This window comes from Porites lutea, chromosome 3, assembly GCF_958299795.1.
Source record: "Porites lutea chromosome 3, jaPorLute2.1, whole genome shotgun sequence".
Lineage (NCBI taxonomy): Eukaryota > Metazoa > Cnidaria > Anthozoa > Scleractinia > Poritidae > Porites > Porites lutea.
This window is the reverse complement of record NC_133203.1, coordinates 48044241-48066179: the sequence shown is the minus strand read 5'-3', so window position 1 is coordinate 48066179 and position 21939 is coordinate 48044241.

Sequence of the window (21939 nt, the reverse complement as noted above, 5' to 3'; positions counted from 1 at the left end):
TCAAAGCTTCGCTTGACTCATTCCCATTTACACGGACCACTTGCTTCCTATCCAACAAATAAGAGTGACACCAGGCAAGCTCCCGGTTGGCTATACCGTACAGTTCCAACTTGCGCAACAATAGCTTATGGTCCACCATGTCGAAAGCCTTTCGATAATCAACCAGGACCATGCCGCATACATGATTATTATCTAGGCCGAATAAAAGCTCGTCAACTAACTTGGTTAGAGCAGTCTCGGTACTGTACATCCTACGAAACCCAGACTGTCTAGAATACAGCAAGTTATTATCCATAAGGAAAGCATATAGAGAGTTGTGCATATGACGTTCGATTACTTTTGACACCACCGGTAGCACAGAAATTGGGCGATAATTAAAAGGATCACTGGCCGCACCTTGTTTGAATAGAGGTGTCACATTAGCAGTTTTCCAATGAGTAGGAAATTTTCCTGTGGAAAACGACATGTTGATAAGCCTTGCTATGCTTGGAGCTAAAATAGGAGCGGCAATACGCAAGAACCTGGCGCTGATTTTATCAATACCTGCAGCCTTATGACGACTGATCCCCTTTAAAATCTGAAGCACCTGAGTATTGGTTATGTCTGGAACAGAGAAAACCACATCCGGATCTTTGCAAGACTCAACAAAGTTTACCAACTTGGACAAGTCTGATGGTGCATTTCCGAGTCCGGATCTCAGATTATCAGCGATTGAGGAAAAATATGAATTAAACTGCTCCGCAATTTCTGTAGCATTTTCAACAGCCTTGCCATCCAACTGAAGCTTACTAATCCCTTTATTCATCTTTCCGGATCCTGTCAATGTTTTTATCGTATTCCACGTTGTAAAACAGATGCATGCAAATAAGCTTAATTAATTTAGTTTCCTTGTTGTTTGAATTATGGAAAAAATAAAATATTTTTAATATAAATCAAGCTAAATCATGTCTCTTTTCTTAAATTTAAAGCTTTTGTCACTGTGAATATACATTTTTAATAGTTTTGGTTGATGTTGGTTTCTATTGTGATATCTTTACCAATATTCATGTTACCTTGTTGGTATTTATTGTGATTATTCTTCGTAGATTAATAATATACCTGTTCAGTGTTGTGGTAATTCTATCTTTAATTAAAGTATTTTAAAAAAAAATGGTTTGAAATCTGGATATTTGAGACCATTTAAGACTATGGTGAATTAATATATATGAATACAAAATTTAACAAATGATTGGTACAATATAGGTCTATTGCAAGAGATTTTGTTGATAATTTTAAAGTCTGTGGAGAGATTGTTGCTAAGTTTAGGTTTATATCACTCGAGTGAAATAAAGTCACCTCAAGTCGCCTAAAGTCGCCGTAAGTCGCCTTAAATCGCCTAAAGTCGCGATGTTTTTACTGTCAGTTTTGCTTAAGTCGCCTAAAGTCGCCTTAAATCGCCCAAAGTCGCCTTAAGTTACGGCGACTTAGGCCCGTTCCAAACGCCGCTCCATTCATGCGCCGAACCTAACTGCTGAGTGAAGTACGGCAGAAGAGCGGCGTTTGAATCAGTTTGGGCCGGCAGGTTACGTTTGGAGCGGCAAACAACATTAAATTCGGCAGTGCTGATTCATACGGCGTTCTCCTCATGTGCCGAACATAAAGCATAAATTACTGTAATGGATTTTTCATATAACGGCACTTGTGATTGGCGCAAAATTGAGTGGCATGACCAGTCATGCATAAACCTCGAAGTCGTCGCTAAAAATAAAGACAGCAAAAACTCTGTCGAGTTTCGGAGCTCCCTTTATGCCTTCGATTTATGAGAAACGGGACTGTATAAGCGAGTTCCTTGGCGCAAATTAATTTTTTCGCTTTTTCTTCCTGATAATAGCCCAGCTTATGAGATTTCCCTTTAACAGGTGGAATTTACCGGACGAAAACCTCTCAAAATACGAACACTGAATCTTGCGATTGAATTTTCTTCCCTAAATATTGCTATAACAGCGACATATTACTCACAGCTTCTCTATTTGGACGGAGTTCTTGAATTCAGAACGCATATTTTCTCATCGAAAATTGTTTACCACGAGCTTCCCGAATTCGACACAAGTACGCTGTCTGAAGCAGCCGTTCTCCAAAGTCGCTCCGAAGTCACTCCAAAGTGGAACTCAATCGAGTTTGGTTCGGCACATGAGAGTGGAGCGCCGTTCGGACCGGGCCTTAAGGTCCCAGGGTAGGCCTTCTTTGCTTACCGGTTAGCTCGCGTTTTTAGCAGGTTCTTCGCTCTTCTGTTTCCTTTGTGTTGTGTGGTCGGTGAGGTTATTTCACCGAGCATGAGCCGCAACAATGCTTTGAAAAAAGAAATGCGAAACAACTTGCAATTATCCAAATTTTGCAGCTAACCGGTTCTCAACACCAAGTAAAAATGAAAACTGAGGCATCGCCGGTTAAATAAGCTCGCTTAAAGTTGTCTAACAGCTTTTTCTGTAACTTGAAGTTCAGTTTCTTCTGCAATATTTACAGCCGTTGTGGTAATACCACACTGGAATATATTTCTTATTCCATTTCCCTGAACACTCCAAACACTGTCTTTTTGATCCAGGGCGACCAAGAAGATGGAGACACAAACGCCTGCATTCGAAACATCTGTGATGAGGCAAAGCCTTGCCTCCTCTTACATGCCCATGGATTTCTGGTTTGACAAATTTGGGACACCACTCTACATTTGTAATGTCTTCCAAAGAAATGACATGATGCTCTTCGATTCTGAGCATTGCTTCGACCTTTTCCATCAGCGACTTTGGCCATGGCCGACTGTCCTCGAAGTTGTTCCTGTCTACGACGACCTTTCCATTCTTGGTTAACTTCTCTTTTTGTGATAGTTCGTTATTTTGCTTGGTATTTCTTGCGATGTCCCCGATGTCATCACTGCGATGCCGCTTCGGTTGTTCGCTGTCGCTTCTTTGCCTCGTGTCGAAAACACTTCGCGCACTTTGCGATATCTGATGAAATACTGAGACCGCATCGCGTCTGTGATCTCTGTGAAGGATTTTTTGCCGGTGAAACTTTCTTTCCATCGTCAAAAAAGAAGCTTTCTTGCAAAGCCCTCTATCACGGTGTGTTCTCAAATCGATTAAATATTTTTTTTTGCTAGTGCGCATATCCAGAAAAATCAACTAACAAACACCGGAAATGATGCATTAGATTTTCTCGGAAAGCGAGTGTTTTCGGAGAAAAATAATGACGCAATCAAATCGTTTTAAACTGACGAGAACGAAGCCGCCATCAGCAAAGGCAGTGGTCATATGTTTGCCATCCAAAGAATGAAAGAAAAAGAAAGGTTTTTCTTTCCCTTTTTGACTGATTTTAGTTAAACATGTAGAATTTGGAGCAAGATTATCCAACCCCAGATGGTTTGTTTGCGAAAGGTATTTGCTTACCAGCCTTCTTAGCTATAATTGGCATGTCAATTTAACCTGCTTATTCTCGTCTACAATGCATGGCTAAGCAATTTGCACTATCAACTTGAAGTTTCGATAAATTCCAAGAAAAGGAGGCCTTTTCCGGGATATTACCCGAGGGAATTTCCCAAAACATAATTCTAAGAGTATTTATACAACTCCAAGAAATTTTTTTCTTTCGATTCTTCTTCAAATTCGTGGAAAACGCGGATGGTTTTTCTGAGAACATGATATTAAATCCTTTCACGGTTAACACAGCAATTCATCTGAACATCGAAATGATTTCTTCGGAGTTTTTCCTGGTGATTTGTTCATCTTTATGGATTGGAGTGAAACTCACTATATTTTTCAAGAAACGTTTCCGGTGGAGAGAACACTGTTTTCCCCGTTTAAGTTTGGATAGCGCGAGTCTTATTTTCATAATCGCTGCGCATTTTTTGCTGCCGAAAGTTTGGTTATTGCAGATGATAACAGCAGTGATAGCTATGGTCTCGGCTATCACGGAGATGTATTTGATGATGACTAATCTAGGGGAATTGGTCAAGTCCTTGGTGCTTGGTGCGTGCATAATTGTATCCTGGAAGATTGAGCGCGGTTCATATATTTTGCCCTTATCTTCCGTGTCTTTTGCGCTAACTCAGTTCCTGCGATGGCCAAGGAGCCTGAAAGATTTCCTCAGTGAAGTGCGAATCGTCTGTGGCCCTGCCTTTCCCCTTTCTGTCTTCGCAATATGGTTGAAACGGAGTGAACCCTCTGGCTTGTCATTGTGGGTTCTCGTTGCTGTACTCTTTTCCTCGGTAGCCGCCATCTTTTTTCGCCCCGACAACTCTGAAGTTTGGGTCTTGTTTCATCTGCCAGTCCCCAGCCGGAGAAGCAGGAAAGTTTGTCATGCAATATCGATGGTTTTCAGTCTCCTTTTTTTGACAGTGCATATTTTATTGTATCAAACTTTTCCTTGCATTTACTGTAAACCTGTTTGTATCGTTGTGGTCGTACTGTGCGTATGTTTCTTTTTTGGCGCTACTGACGCCGCGCACGGCGCGTAACATTGGATCGGCCGTTTATACAGGTACTTATGAACTCGAAAGAAATTGAAAAGCAGATTGCTTTCCACAACAACGACTCAAATGGTCTCGCTTTAAAAATACCCTCTCACAAAATCTATTGCATTAACAATATATAAGAAGCGTAAAACGAAAATCTCTTGACTTGAAATCAAATATCTTGTATGACTTTTTGTGTGATTGTATTTGACTATATGTATATACTTTTTGCTTGATTTATTTGTTAATTTTAGCCTTGTACCTTTCTGTTTTTGGTGGCAATATATGCTTTCTTTGTTTAGTCATACAAATTAGTTGCATACTCGAAACATCTCCACGTTTTTCAAATGAGTTGTAAAATGTAGAATCCCTTGACTTGAAATCAAATATCTTGTATGACTTTGTGTGTGATTTTATTTTACTATATGTATATACTACAATGTATGTCAATACTTGTTGTGGCAATAAAAAAAAAACTTTACAATTGTTGGGTAAGCACTTCTGTAAAAACCTGGGGAAACTCGCTGGCTGCGGGTATCAGTACCGGAATCTGTTGGGCCTACTCTAGGACCTTAAGTCGCCGTAATTTTAGGCGTCTTAAGGCGATTTAAGGCGACTTTAGGAAAATTTGGTCAAAATGTTGTGCGACTTAAGGCGATTTAAGGCGACTTTAGGCGACTTCAAGAGAAAAAGGTGACATTTAGGTGAATTACATGTTAGTGAATATGTTGCAGCTAATTTTTTAGTTCAGTTAATTTTTGGTTTTCCTTTGTTTTAAATTCATTAGCACACATAATCAGAACCGAGAAACAATGGAAAAATAAAAATTAACTGTAAGAAAAATTAACTACAACATGTGCAAAATTGAAATCTACTGATAACACTACCTCTCTAGGGTCACAATGTCATAGCATAAGTTAATTCAGTCTTGAAGACATCTACATTAGTCTTCCAAATTTTCAACAATCTCAGCTACCTAATATTTTGAACGTTAAATATCAAAGGTAGCTTGTGTTGCAGACGTATTCTAACCCTGGTTAGTAACATTTGTGAAGCAGCACTAATATCTTTGTTCTGGGCCCCAACGTACTCAACGAATTACCAGCATTTTGAGTTTCCCTTCAACATGATTGGCAAATTGACAATGGCATTTTTAACAGTCCAGTCCTGGCAGGTACCCACATCCTGATACACACACGGGGGAACCAGAACTAGGATTTTACCGCTGTTTTGCCGACGGACTGAACCCAGAGTTTAGTTCCATCTGTGGCACAGGCTAATATCAAGGGTGTTGGTTTAGAACTACATTTGCAGAGACAAAATCTGAGTTAGAAGAAACCAAAAGGGTAAATTCTCTCTTAGCCTTTAAATGCATCATTTTACAATATAAGGGACAAAAAATCAATGGTTCATACATTTATTTTTCCAAAAAATAAAACCCTAAAAGTACAGTATTTCAGTACATCTCTGTAAAATACTGTAAGCTGGTTTGTAGCAAAAACTTTATATTGAAGTGTCTTTTTTTCATAATTTGACAACAAACATAAGTATTTAATTTAAAACATCTAAAATTACTTATCGATATCGCACATTATGGAAATGACGATCCCCATTGTATGTCTTCGCAGTTGCTCTGCCAATGTTTGTCCTCACACGTTTGGCAAAGAGGGTTTTTTTTCCAATTGAATTCAAAACATAAAGTTGGTAGTGTTAGACTACACGCCTAAATCAACCACAAATTACTCCAAACTTCTAACTCTTTTAATACGTGTCGGTGGCGTTTTCCGCCATCTTGCGATTACATCATCTTGGCTAGAGCCAGTCCTTTTCGATATTATTCTAACTAGTTCCAGTTCTCTACATTCTCCCCCTCTGGAAAAAGATGTTGTCCTCAACATGAACGGATAGACCATAGTCTCTTGTGGGTTATCTCGTGTAACAGTTCCTCGTATTCTTGTATCTCATTATTGGGTCAACAAAGTTATCCTGGTTGATCAGGCCAGAATGTTCGCTTAAGTTGCCCAAATGTTACTGTGTTATCTTTACTGCACTGTACTGTTCGATAACGCGCCTATATCGATTGTTTGCCCGTACAAAGAACATGTAGAGATCGAGAAAAAAAAAAAATCTCCTAATAAAACAAGGTTGTACCTCTTAAAACGAACGACATGTGAGTTATACTATACTAAACATTTATCCGTCTTATCTAAAACGAACGTAATTTCAATTGGTCCAAATCAGTTCCTTTCTCTTCAAGTTAATGCCACCAGGCTTGCTGGTAACGCCACGCAGGCACAGGATACATCGGCTGAACGTGTACTGGGAAAGGTACAAAATAACTGAAGGGCTGAAAGACAGGTTGTTGCACCATCCATGATACCGGGACAGGCTGCCATAACTGGTGTGGATATGATGCTGTGATGCCGCGAATTCCTGTTGTGGAACTGGGTTGAAAGGAGGGTTGTCCCATTGCATCATAGGTCATCCTGAGGGGTGGTCTGCTTACGCGCTGTGACTGTCTTAGAGGTACACCATCTACAGCTTCATCATCGAACGCACCACTTGGTTGCTCTGTGTCTTCAGCCTCTCCCTCTGAGCCTGGACCATCAACTTGACAAGGGTAAGTGTCGTGTTCATCTAACTCTGGAACAATTTGGCAATTGTCTTCAGTATGATTCCTCGTAGACTCGTAAAATTCTTGAAGTTGACCAGGTGTTAACCCAGGGATGTTCTCATCAGTGGTTCTGGTTGTGTTCTCTTGTAGCTCCTGCTGTCTTCGGGTTGTCCTGGGCATCGTGCGACGACTCTTGGATGGCTTAGGTGGTATCTCAACAGGTAGAAAGGAACATGGTAGCAGCAGGTTGCGATGCAGAACTCTTGTCCTTCCATTACCAGTCTCTGGTTTTACCTCGTAAACTGGCATATCCTCCCTCTTTTGAGTAACAACGTGGATTTCTTGCTCCCAATAAGAGCGTAACTTTCCTGGGCCACCACGCTCCGTCATGTTTCGCACAAGAACACGGTCTCCTTCACGTAGCGTGGTATGTCTAACTTTCTTGTCATACTGTTGTTTCCCCATGTCTGCACTTTTCTTTGCATGAGCGGAGGCTAGTTCGTAAGCTTCTTTCATGGCTATTCGCCAATTTTTAACATACTCAGGGTATGTAGAATATCCCTCTGGAGGTTTCAAGCCAAACATTAGGTCGATGGGTAGCCTTGGCGTCCTACCGAATAGTAGATAGAAAGGTGAGAATCCAGTAGAGTCGTGGCGAGTGCAATTGTATGCATGGACTACTTTATTGAGATGGTCACGCCAACGGGATTTCTGTTTCTCTGGCAGGGCTCTCAGCATTGATAGAAGTGTTCGGTTGAACCTTTCAACCTGCCCATTCCCTTGTGGATGGTAGGGGGTTGTCCGCGAATGTTTGATCCCACTCAGTTTCTCAAGGTTGTAGAAGAGTTTGTTTTCGAACTCTCCGCCCTGGTCATGATGAATGGTTCCTGGAAACCCAAATCTCATGATAAAGTCATTATACAGTTTGTTGGCAGCGGTCTTCGCAGACTTATCCCGGGTGGCGTATGCTTGGGCAAATCTGGTGTAGTGATCCATGATTACCAATATGTACTGGTATCCACCCGAGCTTGGTTCGAGATGAACATAGTCCATGGAGACGAGTTGGAAAGGTGCTGTGGAGAGGATAGGCTGAAGTGGTGCGTGGACATGAGTTGCGGGTTTACGTTGCTTCAGGCAACGACACACTTTTGTGACATAATGGGTGATGTCTGCTCTCATAAACGGCCAATAGAAGCGTTCTCTAGCTAGTTCCACTACTCTGTCGGCACCCAAGTGCCCCATGTTTTCGTGTAGCTCTTCATACACCCTTTTGTGGTATTTCTTGGGTAAAACCATTTTGTCTCCACACCCAGTTTTCCGATAAAGGATTCCATCTTCAGCAATAAACAGTTTATTCCATTCGTGTAAGAGTTGTCGGGCAATAGCTGTCTCTTGCTGCCTTTCCTGATAGGTGGGACGCCTTCCAATTTGAATAAACTGTAAAACACGAGCAATTGATGGATCTTCTTGCTGAGCTGCGACAAGTTCATCACGTGGCAGAGTTGGAATGTCTACACGCTCTTCCTTTAACATGTCGTGTACTGCGGTGAGAGATGACAACCAGGCGGTCTGGGGGGTGTTAGTTACATGGACTGAAGATGTGACAGCATCCAGAACATCCTGATTAACTACTTCCGAACAACTTTTCATATAGCCCTCAAAACTGATTGGCATACGAGACAAGGTGTCAGCATCTGCGTTGGCTTTTCCTGGTCGATACCTGATCTCAAAATGGAAGTCGGCTAATTCATTAACCCACCGTAAACCAGTGGCGTTCAGTTTCGCTGATGTTAGGATGTATGTCAAGGGGTTGTTATCAGTGAAAACAGTAAACTTTGGCGAGTAGTAAAGGTAGTCACGGAAGTGTTCAGTCACTGCCCATTTTAGAGCAAGAAACTCAAGTTTTCCTGCGTGAAGGTGGTACTTTTTCTCAGCTGGTGACAGCGCTCGTGAAGCATAAGCAATAACTCGCATGACCCCATCCTGGTTTTGGTACAACACTGCCCCGAGACCGTCTTTACTTGCGTCGGTGTGGAGAGTAAATGCTTTTGAGAAATCTGGATAAGCCATAATGGGTGGATTACTGAGGTGTCCCACTAACTTCTCGAGGGCTAGTTGCTGTTCTCTTCCCCAAACGATTGGCGTCTTTGAGGGCTGTTGTCCATCCTGTCCTGTGCTGGTAAGCAAGTCATAGATCGGTTTCGCAATTTTAGCAAAGTTTTTAATGTACCTTCGGTAGTAACTTAGTATTCCTGCAAGCTGTCTTACTTCACCAACAGTTTTGGGTGTTACTTCCTTTAACTTCTCGATAGCTTGTACACACCCTGGATCCATCTGGTAACCATCACCTGACACAACTCTTCCTAAAAACTTGACCTCGCGTTTGAACAAACTACACTTGCGCGGCTTCAACTTGACTCCATGTGCTCGTAACTTTCGCAATACTGTTCTCAGATGCTCGATGTGTTCTGCAAATGTCCTACTAAATACTATGATGTCATCGAGGTACGGTATAGCCACTTTGTCCCTTAGTTCACCCAAACAACGTTCCATAAACCGTTGGAAATTCGCAGGTGCGTTCATCAATCCAAATGGGATCCTTACCCATTCATATAGCCCCCACGGTGTAATGAATGCTGTCGCTGCTCTACTGTCCCTGTTTACGAACCCCTGATGATACGCCTTACCCTGGTCAAGTACACTGAACCACTTATTTCCGCCAAGACTATCCAAGGTCTCTTGGACTCTAGGAATGGGATGTCTGTCAGCAATAGTCTTGCGATTTAGTTCTCGATAGTCAATGCATAGCCTTAGAGACCCATCCTTCTTGCGAACACAGACAACTGGAGAGGAGTATGGGGACTTGGATTCAGTGATGAAATTCTGGTTCAGAAGGTCTTCAATGTACTGTTTCACCTCCGGATACAGTGGTCGAGGAATTGACGTGTACTTCTTTTGCACTGGCTGGTTATTATGCAGATTAATCTCCATTTCCAGATCAGGGATGCAGCCAATATCTTCTTCATTGGATGAGAATGACTCGTACTCTTCCCTCAGCATCATTTCAGCTGCAGTCCGCTGGTCATGATCCAAATCACCGAGATCAACTGCCGGAAGTGGGTTTTCATTTTCTTTGTTTTGCTGCTCAGCAGGGGTGGTGGGTCCCTGAGGTTTAGGTTTCTCAAAATATTGCTGGTCATTCTGGGTTCTACATTCACTCAGTCTAACATCTGCTGTTGTCACTGATTTGACTGCCTGAAGGACTCCTAACGGGGTGCGACTCTTAAGCAGAATATCATGGTCTGTCCCATTGTGTACAGCAATCTGTACCTTAGATGACTTTCCTGGTTTGACATTTAACAAAGTTCCATTAACTTCTAAACCCTCTGGTAACTGTGCCAATTCATTTGGCTCAAACAGTACTGGTGTTAGCTTGTTTACTGGTCCTGTAGTTGCACGGCAGCCAACAGTTATCATGCTATCCCTTGGTATCACCACATCTCTCCTTCCCGTCCTCACTTTACAAATGGCATCTGAACTTGAACTCTGAATGAAATTTACCAAGGCATCTACTTTTGTCTTATCTGTTCCAGGGAAACTCTTGTAAATTGTTGGGTTTGGATTCTGGTCCTGACTTACTAACTCTTCAATGACATTGTATCCCAAAATGGGACAGTCCAACTTTTCTGATGTCACTAGAAAAGGCACTAACAGTTCCTCTTGATTGCTATCACTACCAGGAGGAGTTAGCATAACTCTGGCTTCCACCCACCCAATGTAGGGTATTTGAGACCCATTCACTGCTGTTAGGCTAAGGCTTGTCTCCAAGAGTTCTGACAACTGTCTAATGGCTACTTGTCCTAAGCATCTTTGGACAGAGTCGACTGATATTATTGAAACCTGGGCACCAGTGTCCCATAACATTTCACATTCATAGTCATTGAGCAAGCACTTCACCATACACTTCTTGCCAACAAGGCCAATAACTTTAGCATGCTCACTTGGAGTTAAATGACTGACACAGGCTGGGTCTACAAACTCTTTTGACTTACTTGTACTCGCCTCAGAAAGATGACTTATTGCTTGGCACAACACCTTGTGTTCAGCCCAGTGTCCCTTTTGACATCGCGTGGTGCAATACCATACACTCTGACACTGACTACATCTTTTAAGTTGTCCATGCTCTACTCCGGTTTTACAACAGTGGCTACATTGGTGAGACTTTGGTGGGTTTACGACTGCTTCCTGTCTCGCGGGAGCAGTCGATTCCTGTTTAACTGCTTCCTGCATCCCCTTGCCAGATGAGATTCGCTCCCACACTTAAAACAGTGATTGCAATATTCCTTTCTGTTCTCGAGGCAGCTTGAACACAAAGGTGGTCTTCTTCTCTCTGGCCACTTGCCTGGAGGTACACTTTGATTGCTGTTCTTCCTGACCTCGCTTTTCAATGCCTCGACTTCTGACTTGATTGCACTTATAGCTGTTAGAAGATCATTCTGAGGGCTGTTCTTCTTGCCTCCTTCCTTTTCTTTAGGTGGGCCATCAGATACCGCAGACACTGATAATGGTGGTTGTTTGGTCTTGGTATTATTCTTAAGCTTCTTGTCCCTTTCCTTTTCTGCTGACGTAGCCATGCTCATCTGTTGCATCAACACTTCATCTGTCACATTTGAGTCCTTCAGGAATGGGCGAATCTTAGCACGAATACTTTCATCCTGTAAACCAGTTTCTACTGACCGAAGAAACAGACGTTGTATGTGTCCAGAGTCATACTGTAGGGATATTTCACCTTCTTCTTCACCACATGCAAACAGGATTTGTTGCCTCAGATCAAGAGCATTCATCAAAAATGCCTGGGGTGACTCCTTTGGGCTCTGACATAGGGATGCCAGTGTTTGATAGAGTTCTGATGTATTCTTTGCACCATAGTGGCTACGGAGAATTTTCTTTAACCGATCCAATGTCAAATCTTCGTAAGTTTCGAGGTAACTCCTAAGTACCATGCCAGGTGTAATTGAGCGAATAACACCATCAACAATTTCACTCTCGCCATAACCTTGGGCCAACCCCATTTGAATTTGACGCATAAGGGAAGAAAAACTAATTTTGTCTTTCTGCTCGGGTTCCCCGATTTGACCACTGATCTTAAACTGTCTACGTAACGCGCTAGTCGCTAGTAGTTTTTGAACAGGATCTTCCTTCGCTACGGGAGGAGGTTTTGAATCACTTAGAACTGGCTTACCATCTTCTTCATCGTTCTTGATGCCATGGGGTTTCTCTGTCAGCATTTCTTTTACGTCCTTGAGGTACGGCACGACTTCGGCTTCCTTCAGTTTTTCAATTTCATCATCGAGCCGTAGAGCAACACGTTTCGCCACAAACAATTTTGTTTTTCCCTCATATTCAACTTTGAAGAACTTGGCCATTCGCTCGAGTGAGCTCCAGTCCGCGGCATAGATGCTAGACTGTAATTCCAATTGAAGATCTTCTGCCATCATCGGCAAGGCCTCAGTTCCGATGTTTCCGATTGACAATGGCGGGCAGTGGAAGCACGTGGTCAAAGCGATGAGAGACACAAATATGCTCAAAAACATACCAAAATCGATCGCCAGAAACGTTCCATCCAGTGTTTCATCTTCGTCGGGTTACAAGTCCTGGCAGGGTCGCCAATTTTGTTAGACTACACGCCTAAATCAACCACAAATTACTCCAAACTTCTAACTCTTTTAATACGTGTCGGTGGCGTTTTCCGCCATCTTGCGATTACATCATCTTGGCTAGAGCCAGTCCTTTTCGATATTATTCTAACTAGTTCCAGTTCTCTACAGTAGTTCTCGCCGTATATATTGCTCCTTTCCCGTCTCGGTCAAACAAAACACTTCCAAATACTTGCTTCGCTAGTGAACCATGCATACTTTCTTTTCATGGTCCCTTTGAAAACTTTCCAGTCGGGTTGATTTCATGAGTGCATTTACACACCAGCAGAAACAACTAAGCTTAGCCTCAACCAACCTCGCTCTGTTCCACGCGGCAGCGTTTACGCTCTCAGCCCAAAGGAAGCATTATGCGTCATGTTTAAACCGATGGCAGTGCCAAGTGTAAACGTTTCCATTATTATCTCAGAAATTTCTATTTAAAAGGAGATTTTCAAACGAAAACGCAACGTACAATTGACAACAACAAGAGCGCAGTTCTATCCGCCATTTTGCTTCTCCCAGAATTCCACTGCAGTCGCAAGCTAATTTCCATTGTTTCTCGGTCCCGCCCTCTCCCGGCCTCAAGACCAACTAGTCACGTGACCAAAACACAATGCCCTCAGGCGGCCATAACGTAGGGAAAAGAGCTGTACGTTCGCGGTACGTTCTTCATCAACAATGGTCGATTACATCAACTCGTTTGGCAGGGAGCAATCACGACAACATAAACAAAGCGTAGTTTTACGCACCTTCGATGTACAAAGCTTGAATTTCTGTCTGGAAGGACCTAAAGAGACGACTGTTCAAGCTAAGCTGTGTTCAAGTTTATAAGAGTGATTGTGTTTCTGTCAATGATAGATGGATATAATTCGACGGTAAATACAGATCAGAGGTTGTGTGGTGGAGAAATAACTTACAAATAACTAACGGTAATTTACATGGACATTTTTTTGATACACCTTAAGGCTTGTTTGCCCTACTTACCAGACAATTTAGATTAATGTTGTGGCGGCAATAATTGTTTTCTTTTCTCCCGCTGCGACCTACCTGTTTTGATCTTAGTTACTTGGAATTTCTTTCAACGCTGGACTCTCACAAAGCAGTAGAAAGAGTACTTTAACTTTTAATTAAGAATTTGTTCATGCTTAGCGTGCGTATATCGAGTTATGGATGCACGCGGGAAGTTTGGAGAGCACGAAAGATGCGTAAGAGTTGCACGAGGCGATAGCCGAGTGCAACTCTAACTTCTTGAGTGCTCTCCAAACTTCCCAAGTGCATCCATAACTCGATATACGCACAACTAAAAGCATGAGCAAATTCTTTTATAACATAGCTGACAAAAATGCTTGCTTTTTGATGAACTGCAAAATTCTCGTAACGCGCTACACCATAACAAACGGTTCTATTGGCTGATTACGAACACACCACAATCGTCTAGTTTGAATGAAAATATCGTTCCTGTAAAACTGAGAAAGAAAATTTGCTTCTTTATTCGTTAACGATCAATGGAAACTAAGCAGAAACAAAGGTAAAAGAGTCTTAAAATTCACCTAAAGTCAAAATACTAACGTGTTCGTAAGAAGTCGTGGAGTATGGTTTGGATTTGCTGAAAAGATGTTTACGTTTTGCTCGGCGAAATCCAGAAAACGTTTTTAGCGAAGACGACTGTCATCCTTCTTTAAACTCATATTCATTTACGAACATTGGCTGGTCATTGCGGCTTCTTGAGAAGACCTGGCAGCAGTTGTTTTTGTGAGTAATAAATTTATGTCTTCTTGTGTAATTTGTGTTGTTATTGCGAGAGAAATTTTCCTGCTTCAGTCGGATTGTCCGTAGATAACAAAAGTGCATAACAAATTTAAAAACAACAATAAAAGAGGAAATTTTACCTTTAAATGTTGTTGATGACCAGTTGGTGTCTATTCTGTTCCCAGTGAATGTCTTTCGGCCAAAATTTGCTGCCGCTGGTCTTCCGACTAATTTGCCAAACGCACAACTTGCGAGTTTTTTTTAAATTCGACTTTATTTTTGCTGCTTGTTGGATTAGGACCTAAAAGGTCAATGCCGATAGAAAAATTGGGCAGTTCTTCGCTGGTTTCTTCCACATTTTAAAGAGAAGGAAAACTGCACTGCAGCTTAAAAGACGACAACTTTGCAACTAAGTAAAAAAAAAAATGCTTACGTCACCTTATTTACGCACGGGCGTGCGTAAATAAAGATTTTGTTCATAGCGGCTCAGTAGGACTTATATAGGGCAAGCACGCGCGCTATGTTATAATTATATTTTGTTCAGGGTGCAAAGAAAGTCAGCTTTACAGCTTGCTATTCCGGCAAGATGTACCTAGCTAGCATGCACTAGCCTGAAAGCCATTTTGACTAGCCCCAATTTTTTTATGAATGGGATTGATTACAGTTCTTCTGAATAATTCCCTAAAAAACTTTACTTGCCAGCCAGGCAAGTTAAAAATGCAGTTCACCAGCTCAATAATAAAATCCAGCACCCCAGGTTTATTGCCTGGACACTACTCTGTCTACTCTCTTTGCACGCTGTTTAATATAATTTAGCTAGAACTTGAACCTTTGAATGCCTTTTTAACAACACTTTTGCTCGGAAATACGAGACAAACCTCCCCGATGAAATTATTAAAATACCTGTACAAGTGTCATGTTTGCATAAACAATACAGGAATGATTATTCTTGTATTGCTTACAACTAATTAGTAGTATTAAATTGTCTAAAGTAATTCAATCTATAAATTAGAGGACTGGAGAAGAAATTAAAGGGTCTTAAGTTACTGTGAGAGTTTTTGTGGGGGGTGGAGTGGGTCTGTGGCTAATATTATTGAGCATGGGTTATTACACAATTTATGAGAAATCATGCATTCAGGAAATAGAAAACTAAAAAAGTAATAACTACGAGACAATTTGAACCTCTTTTAGATTTTAATGATTTAAAGTGAGTTAAAGCGACTAAAGGCGACCTAAGGCGACTTTAGGCGACTTAAGGTCCCAGAGTAGGCCAGAGTAGGCCAGAGTAGGCCTTCTGTTACAGGGAATAATCTTCAGAGACATCAACAGCATTTAGAACTAATAAAATAAATAGGTCCAACGATATCGTTTTAATCCAAGAACATAACCAGAATGCAGCCGGAACATATAACCAAAGAATTTTTTACAAGGGACGAATATTTAAGCCGAAACCCCAACTCTAAAGGATTATTTAAAGCTATTAAGAATTTTTAACTAAACATAATATCTCATACATTTCAGAAGGTTCGATTGGCTATAACGGAATTCATCGTTTACAACATTATAACTTTCAAAACAATACAGGTAGATAACAGTTCAACAAAAGACTATCCCAGGTAGTGATTACAGTTCAACGCTTATTACAGTTATGATCTTACAACAAAATAGCAGCTGTTTGTTACGGTTAATGAACTGGAACAGTCACCTGAAACTCAGAAATGCAAAACGAACTAAAACAAATATATCTACGTCGGATTTCTATATTTTATGTCTGCGAAAGCGAATATATAAAATAAAGTTAATGATGTGATTTTCTCCTCTCACAATCCAAACAATCAACTAATCAACACCGGAAATAATGCATTTTATTTTCTCGGAAAGCGGGTGTTTTTGGAGAAAAATAATGACGCAATCAAATCGTTTTGAACTGACGTCTTCTTTCTAAGAAAACGAAGTCGCCATCGGCAAAGACAGAGGTCATGTTTGCCATTCAAAGAATGAAAGAAAAAGAAAGGTTTTTCTTTGGGCTTAGTTAAACATGTAGAATTTGGAGCAAGATCAGTATCCAACCCCAGATGGTTTGTTTGCGAAAGGTATTTGCTTACCAGCCTTCTTAGCTATAATTGGCTGTCAAATAAACCTGCTTATTCTATTCAACAATGCATGGCTAAGCAATTTGCACGATCAATTAGAAGTTTCGATAAATTCCAAGAAAAGGAGGCCTTTTCCGGGATATTATCCGAGGGAATTTCCCAAAACATAATTCTAAGAGTATTTTTAAAACTCCAAGGAACTTTAAAATGAATCAACATAATATATATATTTAGCCAAGCCTAAAAGTGGAGCTTCAAAATTATTTTTTTTTCATTTATTTCTAGTTTGCTTATCGACCAATGGATAGAAAACAAGAGTCATTTTGAGTATATTATCCCTTATTTCGACTTATCTTAAGTTAAAATATAAAACCGGACCAGAAATCACAAAGACTTTCGGTCCGGTCTACCGGAAACGGAAGCCACTATGTCAATCAATCAATCAATCAATTTATTTACTTCAATATGTGGGATGGGGTTGCCCAGATCATCCGAGCCAGAGGCTCATGTATAAAACGAGTGACAATAAAAATACTAAGTTAATAAAGATACAATACATTGGAATAAAAATAATTTAAAAAGATCACAAATGTATGAAAACAATTAACAATAATATATCCGTTAATGCTCAAAGCTACACCCTCCCGCATCCCACTGAATAAATTAAAAACTAAACACCGTAAGAATAAGTTTAAAACCCTATGGGAAAAAAACAGATATAGTAAAACCCCAAGATATACAAAAATTTCATTTACAATTGGCTCTCAAGATTGTAAGGTTAAAAGATCTAAAGTGCTTACCATATTCATCACTCAACTCATTCGATCTCTTAATGTAAGAAGGAAGTTGATTCCACAAATGCGAAGCCTTGTAAGTGAAAGAATTGTGATTATATCGATTATTATAGGATGGTTGAATGAGATTGTGATCGCTGTTCCTTAAATTGTAGCCCAACATACGAGTTTCGAATAAATCAGAAATATAGTCAGGCCCATTTCCTTTCAGTTATACATTTAAAAAGGAGGACAAGGGATTGATAGTATCGTCTATGTTCCAGTGATTGGATGTTTACAGCAGACAATATGGAACCATAATCTAAGCTGCTTCCGAAATAATAAGGTCCTTCCGTCCAAGATGGCGGGGCGAGTTATCTTCGGATTGTATACATGAACAGTATTAATGTTTGGTTCTAATCAAACCTTGGGAATTGCGTTGAATGAGTCGAACACTAAAGGAAAATCTCCAATTCAGTAGCGGCGATAAGAGAGGATGATGTTAGCGTTACACCGATTTGTTTGATCGAATGAAAAGTTCAAGCCAAATTTTAATACACAAGATCATACGTATGCTTGCTGTACAATGATTTTAAGCTATTATCTCAATCAAACAGTCACAGCGCTTCTGCAAAGTGTGAAGTGTTTTAAATTAGAGCTTATTAATTAGTGCATAGCACAGGCCGTCCAGTTAAGGAGGTATACTGAAAAGGCTATAGACATTCTTGATATTGTTTACAACTTAAGGCTTCTTTTTCCATGTTACTGCCTTTGCTTTAGTCTTTGATGGATTTTTTTTGGTCGTCGACTTAAGGCTTCTTTTTCCATGTTACTGCCTTTTGTTCAAGGCCGTCAGGTTTAGGCTTTCATGAACTTTTTTTTTGTCAACTTAAGGCTTCTTTTTTCATGTTACTGCCTTTGGTCTACCCCCGTCAGGTTTAGGCTATGATGGATTTTTTTTGTTTCTTCCTCTCGCCCTCATGGCCTCTGAGTCAATAGCCCATGCGGACGAAGACCGAATGGGCTATTCACCTGAGAGCCCATTCGGGCTCGAGGAATAATTGTTAATTAGTATAAAACAGTGGATAGCGTTTTTCACGCGCTCTGACTGGCTGCTCAAACTAGGGAAATCCAGTGCTATTCACCTCAGAGCGAAGCCAAACTCGCGTTAGTTACGAGCAAAATGGCTTCCAGATTAGCTATTGTACCAAACGAATAAATTTCACAAATAAACCAAGAAGCTGTTCCCGACAACAAATGTGTGCTTTGGATAGCTATAAAACGTAGCTATAAAACAAATCAATTACTTAGAATGTGGCTTGTGCTTGCTGCAGGCCCCTTGTGGTACATAACAAATGTACCACAAGGGGCAGTACTCTCCAAATGTCTATTGTAAAAGGTAAAATTTATTTGGATCGTTTTAATTTTTCTTTTTTCTTTATGAAGGAAATTCAGTTTAAATCTTAGTTGGTATTTCAGTAGCATCGTTTTCCAGCATCAAGGAAGTGGATATGGTGATATATTTTTTAACACCTGGAGGTGAAGCTCCCTTTTCTTACGGTTATGTAATAGACCTTATTCACGATACCCGCCATCTTTGCAACAACAACAACAAACTTTATAAATAAACAGACAATATTACAGAAGCACTTCCCGCAGCTAGCAAGGCTATTCGAGGCAGGACAGTGCTAACTAAGGAAAGTTTACAATCGTAAAGGTAGAAACAAGTAAGCAAGAATTTATTATCCAACATTTTGGGCTAATTTATCTTTTTAATTAAAGTGGGCGTATCAATATTGTCAGTAATTTGCGGAGTGTTTTTTTTTTTTTTTTTTTTTAATTTATATATTCTTAGGGAGATACCGGATGTGACACGTGGTTTAGGCTCGACGGAATAAAAGCGATGTCACATGGTATTTCGAGGGGCAAACAGAAGATAACATTTGCCAATGCGAGTAATCGTGGTCTAGTTTGCTTATTCTATCAAAACCAGACGACGACTTAATAGTCTTGCAAGGAGTACAGTTCAATTTACGTCATTATTGTTTGCTGTGAGGACGACTACGTCGCTACTCATCATCCAAAGAAGTAACAACAGTCACTTCCATCCATAATTTGCCATCAGTATCGTCTTTACTATGAAAAGTTCTCCATTTTCTGTTGTCTACAATAAACAAACTCGACCGCGATTTCATACATTAGCATTTTTTTTACTTCGCGTTTCGCAGCTCTCTTTATGCCTTCGATTTATGAGAAACGGGACTGTATAAGCGAGTTTCTTTAGCGCTAATTCATTTTTTTGTTTTTTTTTTGATAATAGCCCAGCTTATGAGATTTCCCTTTAACAGGTCGAATTTACCGGAACAAAACCTCTTAAAATACGAACACTGAATCTTGCGATTGAAGTTTCTTTCCTAAATATTGCTATAACAGCGACATATTATACTCACAGCTTCTCTATTTGGACGGAGTCCATGAATTCAGAACGCATATTTTCTCATCGCAAATTGTTTACCACGAGCTTCCCGAATTCGACGCAAGTACGCCGTCTAAATCAGCCTTCGCTCCAAAGTCACTCCAAAGTGGAACTCAATCGAGTTTGGTTCGGCACATGAGAGTGGAGCGCCGTTCGGACCGGGCCTTAAGGTCCCAGGGTAGGCCTTCTTTGCTTACCGGTTAGCGAGCGTTTTCAGCAGGTTCTTCGCTCTTCTGTTTCCTTTGTGTTGTGTGGTCGGTGAGGTTCTTTCACCGAGCATGAGCCGCAACAATGCTTTGGAAAAAGAAATGCGAAGCAGCTTGCAATTATCCAAATTTCGCAGATAACCGGTTCTCAGCACCAAGCACTGAAAAATGAAAACTGAGACATCGCCGGTTAAATAAGTTCGCTTAAAGTTGTCTAACAGCTTTTTCTGCAACTTGAAGTTCAGTTTCCTCTGCAATATTTACAGCCGTTGTGGTAATACCACACTGGAATATATTTCTTATTCCATTTCCCTGAACATTCCAAACACTGTCTTTTTGTTCCAGGGCGACCAAGAAGATGGAGACACAAACGCTTGCATTCGCTACACCTGTGATGAGCCAAAGCCTTGCCTCCTCTTACATGCCCATGGATATCTGGTTTCACAAATTTGGGACACCACTCTACATTTGTAATGTCTTCCAAACAAATGACATGATGCTCTTCGATTTTGAGCATTTCTTCGACCTTTTCCATAAGCGACTTTGGCCATGGTCGACTGTTCTCGAAGTTGTTCCTGTCTACGACGATCTTTCCATTCTTGATTAACTTCTCTTTTTGTGATAGTTCGTTATTTTGCTCGGTGTTTCTTGCGTTGTTCCCGATGTCATCACTTCGATGCCGCTTCGGTTGTTCACTGTTGCTTCTTTGCTTCGTCTCGAAAACACTTCGCGCACTTTGCGATATCTGATGAAATACTGAGACCGCATAGCGTTTGTAATCTCCGTGAAGGATTTTTTGCCGGTGAAACTTTCTCGTCAAAAGAAATGGGTTGCTTGCAAAGCCCTTCATCACGGTGTGTACTCAAAATCAACTAATAAACACCGGAAATGACGCATTCGATTTTCTCGGAAAGCGAGTGTTTTCAGAGAAAATAATGACGCAATCTAACAAAGCCGCCATCAGCAAAGACAGAGGCCATATGTTTGCCGTCCAAAGAATGAAAGAAAAAGAAAGGTTTTTCTTTCGGTTTTTGACTGATTTTAGTTAAACATGTAGAATTTGGAGCAAGATTATCCAACCCCAGATGGTTTTTTTTGCGAAAGGTATTTGCTCACCAGCCTTCTCAGCTATAATTGGCTGTCAATTAAACCTGCTTATTCTATTCAACAATGCATGGCTAAGCAATTTGCACTATCAACTAGAAGTTTCGATAAATTCCAAGAAAAGGAGGCCTTTTCCGGGATATTACCCGAGGGAATTTCCCAAAACATAATTCTAAGAGTATTTGTAAAATACCAAGAAACTTTTTTCTTTCGATTCTTCTTCAAATTCGTGGTGAACGCGGATGGTTTTCTCAGAACACGAGATTGAATTCTTTTCACGGTTAACACAGCCGATTCACCTGAACATCGAAATGATTTCTTCGGAGTTTTTCTTGGCGATTTGTTCATCTTTATGGATTGGAGTGAAACTTACTATATTTTTCAAGAGAAGTTTCCGGTGGAAAGAACACTTTTTTTCCCGTTTAAGATTGAATAGCGCGAGTCTTATTCTCATTGCTGCGCAGTTTTTGGTGCCGAAAGTTTGGTTATTGCAGATGATAACAGCAGTAATAGCTATGGTCTCGGCTATCACGGACATGTATTTGATGATGTCTAATCTACGGGAATTAGTCAAGTCCTTGGTGCTTGGTGCCTACATAATTGTATCCTGGGAGAGTGAACGCGGTTCATATATTTTGCCCTTATCTTCCGTGTTTTTTGCGCTAACTCAGTTCGTGCGATGGCCAAGTAGCCTGAGAGATTTCCTTAGAGAAGTGCGAATCGTCTGTGGCCCTGCCTTTCTCCT